The sequence below is a fragment of the Rattus rattus genome, chromosome 14, assembly GCF_011064425.1.
Source record: "Rattus rattus isolate New Zealand chromosome 14, Rrattus_CSIRO_v1, whole genome shotgun sequence".
NCBI classification, from domain to species: domain Eukaryota; kingdom Metazoa; phylum Chordata; class Mammalia; order Rodentia; family Muridae; genus Rattus; species Rattus rattus.
The window spans coordinates 31245060-31267870 of record NC_046167.1 but is presented as its reverse complement, the minus strand read 5'-3'; the positions used below and the strand labels follow the sequence as shown (position 1 = coordinate 31267870).

General features: G+C 47.7%; 1 long non-coding RNA gene across 1 annotated transcript in view; it reads right to left on the bottom strand.

Annotated features, from left to right (window-relative positions):
• Nucleotides 1-21803, bottom strand: part of LOC116883544 — a 55747-nt gene extending 33944 nt beyond the window's left edge. Inside the window, exon 1 of the long non-coding RNA XR_004385771.1 lies at nt 21468-21803. This is a non-coding gene — a long non-coding RNA (uncharacterized LOC116883544). The remainder of the gene's footprint in view (nt 1-21467) is intronic.
• Nucleotides 21804-22811: the final 1008 nt, after the last annotated feature.

Sequence of the window (22811 nt, the reverse complement as noted above, 5' to 3'; positions counted from 1 at the left end):
GAAACCAAGATAGAATTACAAACCATTTAAAGCTGAGCTGTCCAAAGAGTAAATTCCTGATAGTGAGACCTTTTCACTAGTCCAAAGCAGACTGGGGATGACACCGTTTGGAAGTAGAGTGGTTTTCTAGTGGGTGAGATCCTTCTTGGGTCCAGTCCCTAACGAAAGAGGGTGAAGAGAAGAGGACGAGGAAGAAGCAGAGGCTGAAAGAACTACTGATGGCCACCGCACAGATCACCCAATGCATCAAAAAGTGAGTCCAAACCCAGGGGCACAGGATTCCCGATGCTGGTGTCTTGCTTGAGTTTCCTATCAGATCTGTCAACCAACTCCATACTTTCCTTAAGGTGAGATGACTGTGGGAGCTGACAGATGTGCAGAGGTCACACTTTCTCAACAAGGTAAGGCAGGAACTTAAAGAAAAGACCCAGGAGGAACACACACACACACACACACACACACACACACACCACATACTCGCTCTCATAAACATGCAACTCACACTCACCACACTCACACAACACTCACATACACACCACATTCATATTCACACACACACAACACACACTCAAACATACACAGCACAAACACACTCACACACAAACATATCTACTCATACACTAAAAAAGTATCCAAAAATGTACTTCCTATCAAAAGAACTTCGATTTGTAAAGGAAATAATTCATCATAAATACATTATGAAACAGTTACAGTTTCAGGAAAGCATTCTAACTCATTATTATAAGTGTTTATTGTTATTACTATTATTAAATGTCATTATAGATATCAAAGTTACAAATCTCCAAGTTACTTGCTGAGATTCTAAAAAAAAAAAAAAATGTGGGAGAGGAAATAAAAACGCTTCTTTGTTGGAGGCAGAGCCTGGCCACATGGCTTAGACTAGTCTTGAACTCGTGATCTTCCTACTCTGGCCTCCTGAAAGAAGTATAGGAATGTGCCACCACGCCTGGAAAGTCAACTATTTTCTAATGACGGGTCTGACAACAGGCAAGACAGTGTAGAGTGTTGAGAAAGACAGAGGGCAAAGGTGCTTCCCGGTGAACAGCCTCATGCTAACATCTCCTCGTGCTAACACCTCACAAAGATTTCTGCAGAGCATTAACGTGGCTTTTGAATAAATGTTCTATCAAAAGAGGGAAGGCTGCTGGTGATAAATGCTCAGTGATAATGTCCTTGCCCGCCATGTGTGAGACCCTAGGTTACAATCCCCATACTGCAAACAAAACTCAGCAAGACGAAGGGGCGAACTGTACACCCTAGAGCACAGCCAGACGTCTTTTCTTACTGCTTATTTGGCCCATGGAATCCAAGGGAATCCTGGGGCTGACCTAACAGCAGGTTCAGTGCAGATTCCAGCCCCTGGACTCCGACATGTGAGCCCCTGACGCTGACACGACAACAATGCGACTGAAGCATCAGCTCACAGCATGTCTGATGGGACTTTTCAGGCGGGGCAGAAATTCTCAGTAAAATCACCCCATGTCAGTACCAAGGCAAGGCTCTGTCTCTGCGCTACCTTTGCATCTGGCAAGCACGAGGTCCTGAGTTTAGATCTCAGCACCCAAAGGAAAAACCCAAGCCCACAGAGTAAGTAACCCAGCCAGCCTGGCTATTAGATGGCCTCCAGGTTCAGTGAGAGACCCCGTGTGAAGAACCAAGGTGTGGAGTGACAGAGGAAGACACCCGGTGCTAAGGCCAGGCTGGACACGAACACAGACCACAGAGAAAGAGAAGCTCTTTGTGGTGATGCTGAAATGACCGCTTAGCAATGACCCCACAGCCTCTCCCCTTGGGTGACTCTGGACTATCTGCTCCCGGGCAGGTAGCCCCTCACAGCTCTTCCCCGAGCTACAGATGACGGCACAGGCCCATGGGTGAATGGCTCCTGCATTTCCACACGCTCACCTTCTGGGACAGACTGTAAATCTCAGAAGGGGGTAGAGTTTTCTGGGCCTCCCTACCTGGTCTAACTAAGCTCAAATAGAACAGGACAGGCTGCTTAGCAAGTAGATGCTCATTAAACAAATAAATCTCATTTCTTTTCACTTTTATATAAAAAAACAAATAAATAAATAAATCCACTTATACCTCAGTTAATACACATTAGCACTTATGATGGTACTTAAGAAGCTTCAGGTGACATAGAAAACAGCCCAGGCATTTACTTCTAACAAAGAAAAGAAATGTCAGTTTTTGTAAAAGTAAATTAAAAGAGAGAGAGAGAGAGACAGACAGACAGACAGACAGACAGACAGACAGACAGAAAGCTAGCTAGCCCGAGGTTCCTCCCCAGGTGTAATTCCAGCACTGCAGATACGGGGACAGGAAGGTTTCAAGTTAGAGGCCAACCAAAGGCTATGAAGCAAACTCCAAGATCTCTCGTAAGACTGCCACAAACAGTAACTTTTGAAGATTAATCCCCTTTGCCACAGTTTTCCACTGATATTTACAATGTCTCAATTCAGTCCTTCTGACTTCACACCGACTTGGAGGGCAGCTCGCACGGCCTTGGGCCAATGCCAAACACTAAGCAGTGCATGCCTCCCCTTCGTCTGGCAAGCTGGCATCAGCCCGCCGTCGCTATACCTACTGCCAGAAGGCTTCTCCCTGAAGGCTGTGTCTTCCACCCCCAAGTGCACATCTCCTCCCTGCTAATGCTCTGTTCATTCACAGCAACCGAAGCATGGAGAACACAGGCCCCTCTGTCAGCCGGAGATGCACTTGGGCAGCCACGGGGGCCCCTTGCCCTGAACAAAGGGCTCAGCATGGAGCCAGTACGACACAGACACATCAAATTAACCAGCGACCCCTGCTCAGGGTCTGGACATCAGCGGTCTCAAAGAGGCAAGGGTGGGGAAGGGGAGGGGAGAGTTCAGAAGATCCTGGCTCTGTTTGTAGGAGCAGTACCCCGAAGTTTGAGAAAGTTCCCATCCTACTTAGAATTCCAAATCGCTGCCCAGGGTTAAGTGGTGGTGAGGGCAAAGGCTTTCCTTTGAGACACTTACTTGTCTGATGGGTTTTACTACCTGTGCATGAGTGCTTAAGTACGCCTGTGACTCCTGAGCCAGCAGGAGAGGCTCCCAGCCTTCAAGTGCACCCCGGTTCCTCTGACAGCCAGATCTGTGACTTCCAGGTCTGAAGCAGGGCCGGGCCTCTCCCTGGGACCACAGCCCTTCAGAGTGGGAGGCAGGGCTTACAGTAAGTAAGCACACAACAGTCAGAGCACAGGACACCATTTCCACAAGGAAACCATAACTGCACAAGGTAACGGCTGTCGATTAGCATGATCTCATGTCATGCATCGCGTGTGTGTGTTCAAATACCACACTGCACTCCCAGAAAGATGTATGATTATGTGTCAGCTTAAAAATGTAAGGATTTTACACAGTTTTACAGTAATTCCAAAATGTTTCCTGTCTCTCGCTAGCAAGGATTCTCTCCCTCCTCTCCATCCTTTTCCTGGGAGAAACACCTCACCTAAACAGAATTCAGTCTTCTCTCAAGTTCCCCTCCCTTTCATTTACAAAGAAGAAAAGGCTTTATTCTGGAACACAAACTCTTCAAATAAGGAACCGCTTACTAATATGCCTTTGGGGATTTAATAATTCAGCACAAAACATACCTCTGTCCTGAAGAGCCCCCAGCAACAGACATGGCACATTCAACCCAGCTTAGGGGACTGGGGGCAAGCATGGGCTGGCTCTTATGTAACCGACTGTTGCCACCCACTAGGAGTGTGATCTCATCAAACTTTCAATTCCAACTGACAGAGAGCCTCTTCTAAGAAGCCCTCCGGGAGCACAAGGCTAGAGGTTCTCCACCGCCGCTACTCCTGGCGTGTCGTGTGAATGTAATAGTGTTTCCTAGATCCACGCCTTGTCCCTTTCTAGACCAAAGCTCCCTGAAGACCAGGCCAGCTCTCTGCATCCCTTGAACCTCATAAGCAAATAAACACCCACATGTGTAAATAAATGCCTGACATGACCAGTCTCTCCCCAGAATGAAAGGACAACACCCAAAGAGCTGTCCTAAAGAGAAGAAGGAAGAGGGAGGGCGAGGGAGAGGGAGGAGAGAGAGAGAGAGAGAGAGAGAGAGAGAGAGAGAGAGAGAGAGAGAGAGAGAGAGAGAGAGATTATGTAAAGTCCTCTGGATTGGACCTGAATGGGGGTAATAAAGTGAAGACGAAGGAGGTAACATGAGTGGAAGCTGGACATTCAGGGGAAGGGGCTGACCTGGAATCCCTGTGCTGTTCCATAGTGAACCCTGTGCTAGTTTAGATAGCTACCCCATTCTACCCCATTTCAATGTTACCTCCATCATCCCTTCGCCAATAAGGATAACCTAAAGCATCGACAAACCTAACCTCTCACACCAAAAGATGTTCTCAGAAGTCCAGGGCTGGAGAGGAACACTGGCTTTTAACACAGTGAAAGAAATTTCACAAGTTCACCTTTGCCTACGCAGGGATCAAAATGTTCACAACAGAACTGTGTAATCCATGTAAAGCGTGTGCCAGCCTTAACGGAGTTACCTGCAACAGGACAGCATCAGAATGAGAGCCTAGGAGCAATGTATTGATGAACACATTCATTGTAAATCTTAAGGTGGGAGAAGTTCTCCAGTTTTGAGGATTGGTAAATAAGTGAAATTGATCTGCAACTTTCCTATGGGCGTGGCACTAGGGTTAGGAATTGAACCAAGACATGCACAAGCTAGGCAGGGGTAATAGCACTGAGCTAAATCCTCAGCCCTCTAGGAGTCTTTCCCTATAGCCAAAAGTAAGGAAAGCTACATGAATATCCTGGTCTGACAGAAAGGGCCTGAGTAGCTGGACTGGAATGGAGCAGTCTGCATGGCTTCGACTGGCAGCTCTATGGCAAAGACACTGCAGGCCACAGGCGCTAACAGGCTTGAGCTGGACGATAGTCCTGGATTGTGACAATGGCCCCCACACAACCCCAGTGTCCTCCCAGGAGATGACTTACTGTTCTTTCTGCTTCTCTAGGGCTTTAAATATATTCAAACTCTCAAAAAGTGTTGCCAGAAAAACCTTCCAAGGGTAGAAATAAAAAAGTCACTGACTCGTGCTGTTAATTTTGCTTTACTCTAACGCCCAGCTCCTCTATGTGCTTGTCTGAAGCTCCCCATGGTAAGGGCAGCAACGATGCAGAAGGAAACCTCCAGAATGCACTCCTCCATAGATGAGAAGGGCTGTCACAGGAATATCCGAGTGGTCAGGTGTGGCTTTGCCTGCAACTCTAACCCTCGAGAAGCTAAGCTGAGGCAGGAGAATGAGGAGGGCCAGGCCAGACTGGGCCATACAGATCCTATTTCAAAACTAAGCAAAGAAATAGCCAAGTGCATTGTCATCAATTTATTTTTTGAGTGTATGTGTGTGTATATGAGTATATGTGTGTGTATGTGTATAATTTATCTGTATATGAGTGCATGTGTATATGAGTGCATGTGTATATGTGTGTATATGTGTATGTGTGTATGTGTATATGTGTGTATGTGCATATGTGCATATGTGTGTATGTGTGTATGTATTATGTGCATATGTGCATGTGTGTGTGCTGTGTATATGTGTGTATGTGTATATGTGTGTATGTGTGTATGTGTATATGTGTGTATGTGTGTATATGTGTGTATATGTTATATGTGTATGTGTGTATGTGCGTATGTGTATGTGTGTGTATGTGTGTGTATGTGTGTGCATGTATATGTGTGTGTGCTGTGTATATGTGTGTATGTGTATATGTGTGTATGTGTGTGTATGTGTATATGTGTGTATGTGTGTATGTGTGTATATGTGTGTATATGTTATATGTGTATGTGTGTATGTGTGTATATGTGTGTATATGTTATATGTGTATGTGTGTATGTGTGTGTATGTGTGTATGTGTATATGTGTGTATGTGTGTATGTGTATATGTGTGTATGTGTGTATATGAATGGGTATATGTGTGTGTTTGCACTCCACCTATCACAACAAAGTCAGAAAGAAAACACAGAATGCCTTGCCTCCAGAATCTCACTGAAGACAATGGTCAGGAGTCGGTCCATTTCTTCAATTCCCACATGGTAAGTATTTTAGGCTTTGTGGGACATATGGGGCTGCTACAGTTTCCTAAATCCATCACTGTAGCGTGAACAGACAAATGAATGTATGAGGCGTGTGCCAATAAAATTTTACTAACACAAACAGGTATCATGCCAGATTTGACAGCCAAACTAATCCAACACACCCCAAACTACAAAGGCCAGGATATTTGAACACCTTTAAGGGTTTTCCTCAAAATTTAGATGTCTTCATCTTTAAGCAATAAAAAGGCTAGAATTCACAATGCCACCACACACACAAACACACTGAGGAGGATAACAGAGAAAATAAAAGGTGTAAGAGCTAAGTAAGCAGCCCCCATTTCAGGTGAAATCCATCCCATAGACTGAAGCAAAGCCACATATTCCCAAATAATAGACTGAATCTTTGATCGGAGAAGAGGGGGGTGGTGTGTGTGTGAGGGGCGGGTCCAGACAAGGTGCAAGGAAACAACCCATTTACCCGCGTCGAATACAATCTCCCGGTTCATGATTTGTATATTTTAGAATCATCTGCTACACTAATTTCAACACACTAGTAGACTCCCAATTTCCCCCACTTATAGGTGTATTTTCATAGTCTGTAATTATTAATAAAGGTAAAGATCTGAAAACTCCCAGAGCTGGATGGCTCCAAAGTCAGAGGCGGCTTTCCCCAACTACATTCACGCTTGTGGGAAAATACGATGGATGAAGAGAAAGCCTTTGGCTAACAGGACTCTCACCCATAAAGTGCTGCCAAAGTCAGTGCAAGAGCAAAGGTGATGGGCTGACACGTCCTGAGTGGCTTCTTTAGAAGGTTCAACCTCTACGGATCCTCCTGAGGTCCAACTTGGCTGAACGGTCCTGGCGGTGGGCTACTGTCCAGCCCCTGATCAACTGTCGGGAGACATGTCAAATACCACCGGCTTCCTCTGCTGTCCTTTAAAAGTCCTCAAACTATTTCTTTCTGAACAGACAAGAAACAGACGCAGTGCCAGAGAAGTGAGAGACTGTCTAGGTGCCAGCAGAGGTCCCAGAGGTCGAGATGCAAACGCTCTGGGCTTAATCTGTATGTACAATCCCCAGTGTCCACATGTGGCTACTGGACACTGGCAAGCAAGACCGAGGGGCTGAATGCTATCCATCAGAGCAACTACTGTAGCCAAGCAGAGTGGGCACACTGGGCACTGCCTTATTAATTCAAAGGCTGATCCAGTGGTTCAGTGGGTAAATGTGCTTGCCACTAAATCTGATGACTGAGGTTGGTCTCTGAGACTTACTTGATAGAAAGGGGGAACTGACTTGTGCTATGACGGTCACATGTGCCACATGATATACACATACACCATGTAGAAATCAGCGGCAGCAGCAGCATCCTCTATGGGGCTGGAGTTGTGACTCAGTGGTTAAGGGTGTATACTGCTCTTGTGCTCTGCTCTTGTTAAAGGACCAGAGTTTAGTTCCCAATACCCATGTCAGTCAGTTCATAACCATCTGTAACTCCAGCTCTGGGGCGCCTGACACCCTCTTCTGGCCTCTAGGCTCATATGGGAACATACAAAAATAAATCTTTTTTACAAGAAAAATTATTTTTCATCAAAAAATAAATAAAGAAAAAGAAAACAAAGAAAAGCTTTAAAAGGAAACCTTAGAACATGGAGATGGCGGAATGATTAAAAAAGCCTGGATTCACTCACTGAACTGGAAACAATGCCAATCCTTCAACTAGATTACAGCTCCTCACTACTTTCAGAGTTTGATGGTGTCCTCCTTTAATCCCAGCCCTTCAGAAGCAGAGGCAGGCAGATTTCTTTGAGTCTGAGGCCAGCCTGGTCTGCAGAGTGAGTTCCATGACAGTCAGAGTTAAAGACAAAACCACTCACACTACTCCTCCATGGGAATGCACTGAGAGGTAGCATGAACTAAGGTCCGGATGATGCCTGGCTATGGTGTAGCACGTGTTCTATAGATACTGGTCTGAGCACACACGCACTCGGTCTCCCATCAGGAACATCTCTAAAGCAGCTGTCTGTCACAGGTGCCTGAAAAGTCCCAGCAAAGATGAGGAAGAGAAGCCTGCCACAGCACAGCTCCCCTCTCTCCCTAGGTCTCTGAGGCCTCAGGAACCCAGCTCTGACTCAGCAAGCAGAAGGCAGCGGTCAGTTTAGAGTCATCACTAACTGGCTTCCAACAGTTGTTACCTTAGGATTCGAGATGGATTAACAAAGGAAAGGAGGTGGACGGCTTTGTAGTAAGTCTTAAGTGAGAAAAAAAATGTAAGATTATGACACCCATAACTACTTTAATTTTTTTCTTTTTTAAATGGACTAGGAAAAAACCCTGTCACTTGCTCCAGACTTGGCCAAATCAAGAGAGAGTAAAGCAGGGCCCAGAGGCAGAAAGCCTTGCTCTAGGTTGACAATTGCTTGACAATTTTGCATCCAGCTCTTTTCTTCTTGGGCCTTGATTCCCTTGTCTTTTATGGTGCAAACAATTAAATTAAATTAAATGAGTTTATTGGAAACCGCAAAGCACACCGAAGTACAACAGGGTATCCTGAACAGCTAAGTCAGTACAGCTTCTGCTGACCTGATGGCTGTCAGGAGATACTGAGGGATCAAGTTATAACCCAGCACTATGTCCCTTTGTAGATTTGTGTTCTTCATATTGTATCAGCAAATATGGAAGTTTGCAAAATGCTCATTTTCCCAAATTATTCTTGAAGATTGTCTGTTGATAATTGAAAAAAAAAGTATAGTAGCAAGAAACAGTTGAAATCGTTTACATAAAACCATCACGTAGTCTTGGAAGTTAGAGCACACAAAGTGACAGAGGTCATTCCTTCACTTCTCTTGCTACCCACTGGCCATCCTGATCAGACATTTCACCTCAGAGGACCTTGATTCTGTCCATCTGAGAAAGGGGAAATACCTGTCCTGGTTACTTCTCTGTTGCCGTGATAAAACACCACGACCAAGGCAACTTAGAGAAGGAGAGATGTATTTGGTGTTTGTGGTTCCGGGGTATCTTAGTTAGGGTTCCATTGCTGTGAACAGACACCATGACCAAGGCAACACTTATAAAGGACAACATTTAATTGGGGCTAGTTTACAGTTCAGAGGTTCAGTCCATTATCATTATGGCAAGAACATGGCAGCATCCAGGCAGGCACGGTGCAGGAAGAGCTGAGAGTTCTACATATTCTTCAGAAGGCAAAGAGGAAGAGACTGGCTTCCACATGGCTAGGAGGAGGGTCTCAAAGCCCACCCCCACAGTGACACACTTCCTCTAACAAGGCCATATCTACTCCAACAAGGCTCCTAATAGTGCTACTCCCTAGGCCACGCATATTCCAAACACCACACAGGGGATTAGTGTCCACAAAAGCCAAGGGGAGGCAGCAGGCAGCAGACATGGTGGATGGAGTTGGAAGCTGAGAGCACAGGGCTCACATCTCAAATCACAAACGGGAAGTGGAGAGAACACACTAGAAATGGCACACATCTCTTAAAACCCGCCTACTGAGACAAATCTCCAAGGCCACATCTCATGAGCCTCACCAAACAGTGCCACCAACTGGGGACCAAGTTATCAAATGGCAGGGAAAATGGGGGCAGTTATCATTCAAAACACTCAACCCCTAAATATATGACAAGGGGGTTCTGAAGAAATGCCAGCAGAGTTCCTTGCGCATAGAGCTGTTCGGTCACTAAACATACATTTCAAAAAGCATCTCAGATTTAAACTCAAGAGAGAAGAACAAAGTTATCTCAAGAGAGAAGAACAAAGTCTCTACACACGAAACCTATTCTGATCATCTGTTGTCTTGAGCCTTCTACCCATGCCAAAAGTTTACAAACACTGAGTCTGCAGACATGTGCATATACATATACTTGGTGATGGTGGCTGCCTCACCAGACCTAACTGCAATGGGTGACAGCGCCTGCTGCCACATCTCATCAATTTGCTCATTTGTCCCCAGAACCCAAAACAATGGGAAAACCATTCTGAAAATATGAAACAGAGTGGCTACTGTGGACAAACTATACGCAATCTGTGTGAACTTGGCAACCAAAGAGGATAAAAGTCTTGGGAGGAGGGCCAATGAGATGACTCAGTGGGTAGACACTCTCCTCCAGGCCTGACAACCTGAGTTCAACTCCTGGGATCCACATGGTTAAAGGTGAGAACTGATTCCCACAAGCTGTCCTCTGACTTCTACACAGGCTTGGGGGGCACCTGTGTATCCTCCTTACCCAGTCACACAACAAATCAATAATCTGTAAAAGAAAAAAGTCTGTAAAATGGAAGAGAACTCTTGCCTTCTTGCTCTTGCTCTGTCCTCCTGTCCTACTCCCCCTCTCTCCCCATTCTCCTCCCCCTCCCTCTCCTCATGCTCATGGCTAGCCTCTCTCTCTCTGTCTCTCTCTCTCTCTCTCTCTCTCTCTCTCTCTCTCTGCCTTTCTCTATCTCTACTCCCTCAACTCCCCTCCCCATGCCCTGAATAAACTCTAGTCTATACTTAAAAAAAAAAAAGGGAAGAGAGATTGTGTAAAGATTATGTAAATGGAGCACTACTCATGGTCAAGTCTTCGCCTAGCTCAGTGGTTCTCAACCTTCCTAAAGCTGTGATTCTTTAACACAGTTCCTCATGTGGTGCTGACCCCAACCAAAAAATGATTGTTTCTATTTCATAACTGTGATTTTGCTACTGTTATGAATTATAATGTAAATATGTGATATGTAGCATGTCTGATATGTGACCTAAAGGGGTCAAAACCCACAGGTTGAGATCCACTGGTCTAGCCGAGCTAGAAAGTGGAAAGGAACTGCATCGGAGCCCACAGTTCCTGAACAAGCGAATTCTGGAAGCGTTGCTATCTGGCCTGAGACTAGTGTCTGTGCTCAAGCGTCAAAGTGAGTTTTCCATGGGAAGTTCAATAAGCTTGCAGAACTTAAGGTGTGTGTGTGTGTGTGTGTGTGTGTGTGTGTGTGTGTGTGTGTGTGTGTGTGTGTAGGGGATAGTTACTCTTCTCTTGTGATAAAATATCATAACCAAATGAGACTTATAGAAAAAAGAGTTCATTCTGACTCATGGCTCCAGAGGGATAAAGTCCACAGTGGCAGCCAGTGGCAATCATGGTGGCAGGAGCAGGAAGCTGAGCTATTACAGCTTCAACTGTAGAAACAAAACAGCAAAGAGCTGACCTGAAGCGGAGCAAGGGAATGAACTCTCGAAGCCCACCCCTCAGTGACTGGCTTCCTCCAGCAAGGCCACGCCTCTAAATGAAATGATTAGATTCAGGAGCCTGGGGAACATCCCTCATTTAAACCACCACTAGCTAGGGGACTGTTTTTAGAGACCTACTTAAGATGGAAACAATTTTTTTTTTTTTTTTTTTTTTTTTCGGAGCTGGGGACCGAACCAGGGCCTTGCACTTCCTAGGCAAGCGCTCTACCACTGAGCTAAATCCCCAGCCCCAAACAATTTTCACAAGGAAGAAAATGAAATGTTTCCTCTAGCAGTCTAGGAAAAGTGCCACATGATGAAAGCTTTTAGTTTAAAAAAAAAAAGAAGTTTTGCTAGTTTTTTAACACAGAGATATTAAGTTTACATAAATAATCGACCAAAACAGTTACAAGCCATGCAGTTTTCTTGTCAAGCTGATAATATGTTTTTCTTTTTTTCTGGAAATTCAGTATCACAAATGTACTGTGATGACTGATTTAAGAAAAAAAAAAAAGATTCGATAATTCTAGGTCCAGTATGAAGTGTGTGTGTGGGAGTGGGGGGGATTCAATTTAAAAGTCTTCTATCAAGCTTGTAGTTTGAAATGGATGGAAATCGCCTAGCACTGCCTAAAGGAAGCTCCCTCTGAACCTGTTTTTGAGCTCTTGTGGTCAGATCTCTCACCAAGGAATGTAAGTCCTTAGTTCTACGTGCAGAACTTTTAGACTTGAAACTCATGGACTATAAGAACTGTGTGGTCTTTGAAAAAAGGCACATTAGCCTCCAAATTTCCAACTGTGGCTTTTCCTTATTAGAACCCCACCCCTACCTAGACTCTGACCAAGAGCTATGTCTTAAACAAGACAGTCTATACTGTTCTGCACGCATGTTCATCAGTGTACATCGTAGGTGTACCCTGTACTGAATTGTTCATGTACATCCTGTACTGGTGTGCACACATGTGTTCTGTACTGGTGAGCACACATAATAAGCATGTTCTGTTCAGTAAAGGGCCCATACAGCCACAGAGACCCTAAGTGTGAAAGCCCCCTAGGCAGAAACTAGAAGTGACTGGTTGTAATGCACAACACCTAGAAAGGAGACAAAGAGGTGTGAGCTGGTCTCTTTTCTGGAAGATAGGAAAGCTGCACGCTGTGGTAACACTCAGCCAAGGGCAAAGAACGTCTCTTTACAAATACCACTGGTGGAAAACTGAACACAGAGAACAGTCCGCGGACATGTGTAATTACAGACCTAGTCAGACAGATCCCCATGGTGTGTCCCTTACACAGCAGGGAGGGGCTCATTAAATCACCAACTGAACATTCTTTATGCAATGGCTCCGGACTCACATTGTCCTTCACCACAAACAGCTATGGGGAGGGGGCCAAAGTGGGACAAGGACACACAAGAGTACACTGACATTGTGATCTTGGATCTGAGTTCAAACCAAGATTGTCTTCTTGTCATCTCTTCACAGCCACCCAGCCATAGAGGCTGGTGCAGAGAGAGAGAGAGAGAGAGAGAGAGAGAGAGAGAGAGAGAGAGAGAGAGAGAGAGAGAGAGAGAACACATACATGATCGAGTCAGGCCTCAGGCTGCAGCATCCCAGTTATCATTTTCTCTGACTGATACTCTTAGAGTGAGCCTCCATCGCAGGAACTATGCTGCTTCTGTACAGGAGCTCTGACTAGAAGCTCCATGAAGACAGGATTCACACTGTTGCATTCTCAGCACCAGGAAGTACAAGAAGGCACACACACACACACACACACACACACACACACACACACACACACACACACACCACACAAGTGCATGGGGACACAGGCATAGATGCATTTACCATGGGCCAATAGACTGAATGATCAGTCTGCTTGACTCCTCTCACATCTTCTAAAACAAAGATTCCTTGGTCTGGGTGTGGTAGACTCTACACTGAAACACAACCTCTTGCTCTGGCATTGTGTACAGCATCCCATATCTAAGAGTAAGAAACTTGTACTGTATTTAAATTAAAAATGTTAAGGAATCAAACCCAATTTGGAGTTGAAAGCAGGAGGATTTCCAATTAAGTAGTGTGCACTTAAAACACAACACACACAATTTCAGAAAGAGGAGTTACTGGACAGTGGAAAGTATCAGCAGTACGTAACCACAAGGCAGGGCAAGGACATCCAACAGCCTGGGGCTCCATTCCCAAGACGCCTTCTTCAGGATCAGTCTGATAAGGGCTAGATTCACTGCGGCATAGGATCCTGCCCTCACCGTCAGAGCTCAGAAATGACCAGCAAGCCTACCAAACGAAAAGCCCCAGGACAGCTATGCAAGACCAATCTTCCGAGCCTTCCACACAGCCCACACAGTCAAGGAAGCACAAACTGCCTCTAAAGATCCTCCAGCAACATAACCTGAAAAAGGGTGGGGGCGGGAACGCATTCATTCCGCTCTTCACGTACAATTTTCATTTGCGAAAAGGAAGGGTTATCCAAAACAAGCATACATGTCAATTGCTCTCAGGCGGAAGGAAAGCCAAAATAAATTTCAAACAATCTTCCTCAGAGTTCAAGCCTTTAGATGACCCGACCTGACCAGTTTCATAACTGGTATTTCCAAACTTCAATTCCAAAGAACCTTTTTCTAAAGGCAAAAGTTACCTGGAAACAAAACCTTGGGTGTTGTGCTCAACGTAACCACCAGGCTAGAGTGAAGAGACAGCCAAAGAGAACTAGCTCGGGACAAAGGGGTAAGTTTGCAAATCATTGAAAGGACAAAGAGGAACGAATTAAGAGGCACAGACCAAAGCAGGGAAGGATGAAGCCAGAACAAAGAAACCTGGAAGACATGAGACCCTGCACTGGGAAACCAGGAGAAGCTGGAGACAAGGGGCAGGGAAGCCCAGAGGAGGATGCTGGGGTCAGGGTGATGGGAACTTACCCCAACGCAGAGCAGGCCGGACAGTGGGGGATGCAATTAAACACCAATGACAGGTGGCATAAGGGCATCCCAGGCAAGGCTTCCCTAAGACACTTGAAACCCCCAGCTGCCAGGAGGTGGCCAGTCAGGTGACAGCCGCAGATCAGAACAGGACAGACAGAATGTCGTTGGGAAAACAGAGGTCCATCCAGGGAATGAGGAAAGCAACCCAAGGCCGAGGGTGAGAAGCAAAGGTTTTAAAGTGAGTGGAAAACAGTATTGAGTTAATGGGGTCCCTCTGCAGCTGTCCCTCAAAGTTTGTCGCATTCTGTCTACAGGGAAAGAAATGGGTGTTCTTTCTAACCCCTGAGCAGCATGAGATAGAGGAGGGTGTGTGTGTGTGTGTGTGTGTGTGTGTGTGTGTGTGTGTGTGTGTGTGTGTGTGTCTGTGCATGTGTGTCGTGTGTGTGCACATGTGTGTGTGCATATGTGTGTGTGTGCATGTGTGTGTGTGTGTGTGCAGCTAGTGAGTGCTCTTGACTACTGAGCCATCTCTCGAGCACAGGCCAGGCTTGTTTTGCCCTTCCACCATCAGAAAATCTGCAGCATACAAACCAGTGAACAGAAATAAACCATGTGATGCTATAAATGTGGTGTTGGGTGTTGGACTGGCCAAGAAAGGAAAATGGTCCCGTAGCCATTATGGGTCTGTGAGCATGCAAGCATGCATGTGGCACATGTAACAGAGAATCATAGTTGTGGATTGTTGTTGCTGTTAACAGACAAATCTTAGAGAGATAAGGCAGAAAGAACAGTAAAAATGTAAAACCTGTAATGAAAGGATCTACCCAGGAAGGCATCTGGGAAAGGCTACTGTGCCCAGGATCAGCAAAAGAAGGTTCAGAAGATGGCACCTGATTACAGCTCTCCGGAGGAGTTGATCCTTCCAACCCCTGGCTAGGGAGGGGCTGAATTTGGAGTCAGATTCTTGTGGTCCTAGCCTAGGTGGTTATCCAAGGCAGAAGCCTCCGTTTCTTCTGTGAAGGGAGACATGTTCTCGTCAGCCCTGAAGACCAGGTTGGGCACCCTCGACAGCCTCAAGAAAAAAAAGACAAAAAAACAAACTAAAAATGGAGGCAGTGTGAAGACCCATGGCCTCTGTGGAAACAGATTAAATGCAAGGTGTATGACTTGGCTAGGGAGGCCATGGAGGGACCAGAGAAGCTGAAAAGCTGAAAACCGCAGCATCCAGCTCGGTGATGATAGACAAGAGCCTCTAGGACTAAGACTCAGGGCTTAGAGTGTATCCATTTTATGACTTCTCACAGACAGAGGGGGTACAGGCCAACTGAAGTCCAACAGAGAGCTGTGATTTATGCTGTGGCCATCGATGGTTTGCTAACTCACAGCTTGCATTAGTGAAGATGTACGTTTCTGGGCAAGTGCTGGCAGGCATGAGGGCTGGTGACAAGTATTTCCCCAGTAATAACAGATGTTCCCTTCTTAGTACAGGCTTTCTCTTTCAAAATATAATAGGTCTACCAATCCTTTGAGAACTACATACAATGTATGTATATTCCCTTACCACAAGGTCTCCCTCCAAGGAGAGTTCTCAACCTGAGGATTTCTACCCCTTGGGGGTCCCCTATCAGAGACACTGCATATCAGGTACTTGTGTTCTGATTAATGAGGGTAGCAAAATGACAGATATTAAGTAGCGAAGGAAATAATTTTATGGTTGGGGTCACCACAACATGACGAACTGTTTTAAAGGGTTGCAGCATTAGGAAAGTTGAGAGCCACTGCCCTAGGCCAGTTTAAACAGTTTTAAGCCAGACTCAGAAGTCAAGTCTAATGCTACGTCTATCGAGTTAGTAATCAATGAAAGATAAGCCAGGCTGTTTTAAGTATGGAAAAACTATCAAAAAACATACATATAAACATATATCCTTTAAAATTACTTTGAGAGGCTGGAGAGATGGACCAGCAGGTAAGAGTGTATACTGCCCCTGGGCAGGACTCCAGTTTGGTTCCCCCACCCATGCTGGGGAGCTCAGGATCACCTGTAACTCCAGCTCCAGGAGATCTGTTGGCCAATATTGGCCTCTAGGAGAACCCACCTGTCCATATATAGACACGCACATATATACATTACTAAAAAATAAATAAGTAAAATATTTCGAAAGTTACTTTGACAAAAAGAAAGAAAGAGGGAGGGAGGGAGGGAGGGAGGGAGGGAGGGAGAGAGAGAGAGAGAGAGAGAGAGAGAGAGAGAGAGAGAAATAAGTTGTGACATTTGCTTTTAAGACTTAACCTAACAGATTCCAGGGAACATAATTTCCTCTTCTGGCCTCCTTGGGTTCCTGCACTTAAGTGTACATACCCATACAACACACACACACATACATACATACACACACACACACACACACACACACACACACACACACGCACAGGCACACGCACACACCCACACACACACACACAATTTAAAAATAAAATCTTTAAAACAATAGCTCTGGGGGGTGGGGGTGACATCTGCCTTTGAGTCTTGCCGTGACATGCTCTAACTCTATTGAGACTATCACTGATATTACAGGAACAGACACCATTTGCGAGTGCCATGCTAACAACAGTTCCTGGACTTTAGCCTCCCCGTTACTGGACAAAGGCAGTAAGTGGAACTTCAGTGGTCCAGCAGCTGGCACGTTCTCGCTCTCTCTTCTCAAAGCCTCGGAGGAACAGCTGGGGAATGCAGGACGCTTTTGAACAGGCTGCTATGTGATCCAAAATAACATTGCCTGTTCATCCTCCCAACAAAGGAAGCGAACGCCCTGAGCAGGCCTGGCGCATGCCCTGCAGCTGCTTCAGGCTTCACACTGGGGGCACGACAAGTGGCTACAAATGGAGCTGAGGCACAAAGCAGGGGTGTGGGGGAGACCCTGCTCCTAACCTCTGCATCTGTTGACTGGCTACAGGGAGCTCATTTTCCAGTGTGGGAGAGAGCTATACATTTCATGTCCAAATGTGGAATCCGGACAGTCACAGGCCCTCTCCTTCTCCCATTTATACCACAGACAGAAGAAATAGTTTATCAAAACCACACCATCCACTGTGAATGGCTTGGCAGAACCTCCAGGGTTTTAACCTCTAAGTGTTTGAAAGATAAAGGCCAGAACACAGGGAGGGAAGGGAGGGGAGGGGAGAGGAGGGGGAAAGGAGAGGAAGGGGGGAAGGGAAGAGAGGGGAGGGGAGAAAAGAGGAGAAGGAGGGGAGAGGAGAGGGAGAGGAGGAGAAGAGAGGGGGAGGAGAGGGGAGAGGAGGGGAGAGGGAGAGGAGGAGAAGAGAGGGGAGGGCAGGGGAGGGCAGGGGAGGGAGAGGAGAGCAGGATGCATTATTCCCACACTGAGGTTTATGAAGTTGAGAACTTTCCCAGTGTTTCCTTGTATGAAATGGACACCCTGGCTACTCCATGTCTGCTCAGCTTCACCACTGAATGACTTTCTTCTTGCTTCTCAGAGCACAGCAAGTTTCAGGACGCAGAGTCTACCACAACTTGAGAAAACAGAGCTGAAAGGAGAGCTTGGGCTCCCCTTCCTCCTATCCACACACTTAAAGACTCAGAAACTATTTCCATTTTCCCAAATAAAATGGCCCCTCTTTCCAAGATTGGGCCGGCACGATTTTCACAGAACCAGGTTCTTTTTCTTTAGCATTACAGATGGACCATTAATTGGACAGAGAAGAAAGAAAAGGAATACCGACTTCCTTTTCTCAGTTCAGTTTTAAGTTGTTTGGTTTAAGTCTTGTCTTGTTGGTTATTCGGATAGACTTTAAGTCTAAAGGAAAGGGAAATGACTGGAAACTTAGCCACAAAATTACAGTGGCATGGCCAGGAGGAAGGCCTTGCAGTTCCGGAGGCCCTTGCAAATTTCTCCCACAAGTGGACAAAGTTTCCATCGCCAATAACCTTCCCCACTCTCAGCTTGCTGACAAAGTGGAGGAATCCTTCAGTGCAGAAGAGTAAAGAATTGACAAGCGTGGGGGTGAGGGTGTGCCAATGTCTACTGTCTTCTTTACCTGTCTCGATGCCACATGGGAATGAAGAGAGGGGAAATGCCGTTCTTACACCTCATCTGTTGGTTGAACAGCTACTATGTTCTGGGCACTATGCCAAGTATCTTACATACTTTATCTAATTTTATGTCTATAGCTGGAAATCAGGCTAGAGTACTATTATCCCCATCCTGAAGGAAGGAAAGGAAGCTCAAAGGGGCTGAACATTTGGCTGAGAGAGCAGCAGCAGTAGCTTTACCCTGAGGCCAGCCACTGGGACTCCATAGGCTGTCCTCACTCATTGCCTGTGAGCGTCTCCAGGGCTGGCCCAGCACTAAGACATTCTGAGCCCCAGAATGATATGCTGGAGTCACACACCTCTCTTTTTAAAGTCATGCGTTTTAACTAGCACTCAGTGTCATACCAAAGTCCCATGTCTTAAACATGAGCTCAGTGTTAATAGAACTGTTTGGACAGTACATGCTTAGGTCAGTCTATAAAGGAGATTCAAGAGGAAGGGAGTGTGTTTAAAAAGAAAAGCCAGGAAAATCAACTTCCAAAGCAACTCTCACTTATTTTAATGCACACTTTCAGGTCTGTGGCCTTGTCACATTGGGTGAGGCTGACGGTTCTGTGCTGGGGAGAATTCCTGGCCCCAGGTTTACCTGGTGAGATACCACCAGAAACAGGAAGCAGTGAATCCTGTTCCTCTAATGGGACCGTCCTGGAGTTCTACAGGTTGTTTTGTTTGTTTGTTTGTTTGTAATTTTTTAAGATTTAATTTCCCCCAGCATTTCTTAAACTTTAAAGTTGGTGTCATTGAAGTAGTGTCATTAATGGAAGAAGTTTTATTATGTCCAACCAGATCAGAATTATAGCAGGGATTTAACAATTTATGAAAACTTCATACTTGAACACCCAGCGCTCAGGAGGCTGAGACAGGTATACTGTGGGCTACAGGTGAAACCCTACCTCAAAACAGCAAAATGAGAGCAAGCAGAACCTCCTCACAGGTAACAACAAACACTCCACTTGCTTATGGAGCAGGTCTGACCTGCAGAACTCTCAGGCTCCTAACCCATCAGTCTTCAAACCCACCCTCTGAAAGAGGTGGTGAGATGCAAGGCAAAAATCTGAGGAGCCATCCCAGGCTGGGGGATTTTCCTAAGTCTCAAGCACCTCATGGAAGCCAGCCCCTCCCTTACAACAGCAGACTGGGCTCAGGCGAGAGCTGTGAAGAGGTGACTTATGCACTGACCCTGAGGCTGAGGGCACCTGTCAGCCTAGTGTACCTAGCCTCCTTTCTCTTAAGGAACACTTCCTCCGCTAAGATCCAGGTCCTGAGACACACAGGGAAGCCTCTCCTGACATCCATCCCCGGACAAATACCGTGTCTGTGCTAAGGTCTGCAAGGTGACAACCTGAGATGTAGATGCAACGGTGGAAACCAAGTGGCCTCTTCCCTTCCACAGTACTGCAACTGCAATAAACTGACTTCAACAGGTCTGCAAGTCCCGCACAGCAGGCCCTTAACCCTGCACCGGACCCAAACTATGACCCGAGATTGGAACCTCTCCTCCTGTGCCTCCCAGTAGTACAATTACCACTTTCTGGAACTCTACTCTCTAGGTACCTGGTGGAGGTTGGGGACAGTGGGGAAGGGGAGGAGCTGCAGGCTGTCACTCGGGCTAAGCCCCGCCCTTGTGGAGCCGCGCACACGCGCAGACTCCACAGGGAGGGGCGTGGGCAGACGGAGGCAGGGTTCGCCTAGCGCCTGGTTCAAACCCTCGCTGGTCCTGCCCAGGCGCGGCACAGAGCACAGGAACCCAGGCAGTCCTGGGCAGCCACGGAGAGGGAGTTGACCGCGAAGTTAGAATTGTGTTCCCTCATGCACCGTAGCCCGGGAGCCCTCTTCCCCGCCTCTCACCGAACTTCCCCAAAACTCAGAAATCCAAAATCCAAACTCGGTCGGACTTCCCCCGCAAGGCAGCAAGGACGGAAGTGGGTGGAATTAGCAGCCGCACGGTGCCTTTGTTACAAGCCGGGTACCCCACGAGCTGAAACAGCACCGGGCGGTAGCGGCCTGTGGACCGGCCACCCCTCCCAGCCAGTGCCTTCCGGGTTCCAGCCTCGCCCCCGCAGGACCGCTGGCAGCCGTGAAACGGACCCCATTTCCCGCCTTGGGAGGCACGCAAAGGCATCCCGAGGACTGCGTTCCGTGGCCCGGTGCTGCCTCCGAGCTCCCGGCCACTCCTCACCTTGCCAAGCTCTCCCGAGTCTCCTAGACAAGATCACGACTTCCCGCGGGACAGCAGCCCCACAGTCCCGAACAGCGGCTCCCAAGCCACTCGCTGCTTCTCGGCCCTGAGCCCGGTTCACCCACCCTACCCCCGCCTCTGGGTGGTTCACTTCGCTCCTTACCTGGAGGCTTGCAAATCCCCTCCCCTCCGCTGGCCCCGGCGGTGATCCGGAGCTGGCGCCCTCTACCGGGACACCAGGCGGAGCCCCGCAGGCGGGGCAGAGGAAGAAGAGGAAAGTGTAGGGCGCAACTCAGCAAGGACACCCCTTCCTGAGCAGGAGCCAGGGCGCAGGGACCCGTCTGGGCCAGATCCTAAAAGCTGTGCCTGCTCCCAGAACAGGCACGCAAGGCCAGAGTTGCCCCCCTTGCAGGCAATTAGACCCCGTCCTGTCCCCAACCATCGCTCTCCAGTCCTATAGTGTCCCGAAAAACCCGCGACGGATCTACAATACGCACGTGCAATTTTAAAACACTGGAAATGTGGCGTTTACAGTGTCCAAACTAAGTTTGTGTCTGTGTCTCAGTGTCTCTCTGCTTAAATTAAAGGGATTGAAGGAAAACGCGGGAGCCTGTCACACTCCGGGTCTCCTCGTAGGAAGAGCCCCAGGTGCAGTGGCAGCCCCGGGGCAGGGGACGCCGGGTCTGGTCGCCGCTGGAGCCCAGGCTAGGGGAGTGGCTAGGGACTGCTTCACTCTCCCGGCAAGGATCAACATCCTTCAGCAACTTAACTCTCAGCCTCCAGCGGGTCTACAAAGAAACTTAGGGGTCCAGTCGAGAGAATATCTCAGAGCAAGGGCCTGTTCCAGACCCGGAGAACGTCCTCCGAGACCCCCGCCCCCCCAACTTCCCGACCCTACTCACCTCGCTCTCCTGCGCAGCCGCCTTCGCCCACCTGCCGCCCCAGTGCCTGTGGCAAGGTCCCGGCGGCCTGGGGAACGCACGACAGCGCTGGACCTCAGGGTCGCAGCCCCGGCTCGCTCTCCAAGAGTACGCGGGGAGGTCTGCTCCACTCCAGATGGACGCAGCGTTGGGAGTAAAGCTATCTGCGGCCTCAGAGCTGACCTAGCGCCTCCTTCCCGGACAACCGGCACGGGAATCCCGGCGCGGCGAGCCGGCGCGGGGTATTAATTGTGGGGCCCCGGGTGTCCTCCGCCAGGCGCTCTGAGTGGCTCTGATGGCGCGCCAGGCCAGCGGAGCCGGTGTGACCCACCCCCTCGGCGCGCTCCCGCCCAGGCCGGGCCGGGGACGCGCCCCGCGCACGCGCCCGGCTGCTCTCTGGCTCCTTAGCCCTGGGCTCTATTTACCCGAAGCTTCCGGGAGCCAGGCAAGCTACTCACCTCCGAGTCTCTGAGCGGCTGGTGTGAGCTTCCAGCGGTTCTAGGGAAAAGAACTGGCAACCCGGGCAAACATTGCAGCCTGTACCTCTCCGGACTGGTTGCCAAGGTGACCGACCTTGCTAGGCCACTCACATCTGTGCAAAGTCCAGTCTCACCACCACCACCAGACTCCTGGGGAATTTACCTAGTTCACTGGTGGAGCTTTGCAACCAATCACTACCAGGCTGCAGTCCTTCACCTCCCCACCCGGTGGGTTGCACATTCACCCTGTCTTTAAGTGAGACCGGGAAATTTGCATTTCTCACAAGCTCCTAGGTGATGGATGCTGAGTTAAAGTTTGTGAAAACGCTGCGTGAAGAGCAAAGCGATAGATAATTTTAAATGTGAAAAATACGTTGCATTTCTGTTTGAGCAGAGTGTTAGAAATGAACTTCCTTCCAATCCCTGCTTGCTTCCTCTGGGTGTTAAAAGTTCTTATTTTTCTCTCCAGAGTTTGTTCCTAGCGCACACTGAACAGCTCCCATAAAGGGAACGGAGAGGAAGTTTATTTGTTTGCTTAGAGCTGCCTAGCTAGAAATCACAAACTCGAAGCTTCTTCACCACGCGTTATTTCCTTGCAGTTCTGGAGTTCAAGTGTCCAAGATCAAGGTGTTGTCCCTCTTTCCCATGATCTTCCCTCTGATTCTGTCAGTGTCAAAATCAACATTATGGGAACTGTCTTTAAAGAGACAGTGTCGCAAACGCAGCAACGTCCTGGGGTTCTTAGGTTTGGCATCTCCATGGATCAAGTGGATCCGACATAGTCCATGCTAATTACTAAAAAGACATCGAGGGTTTCCTTCTCCACCCCTTTTCCCTCCACCGAGGC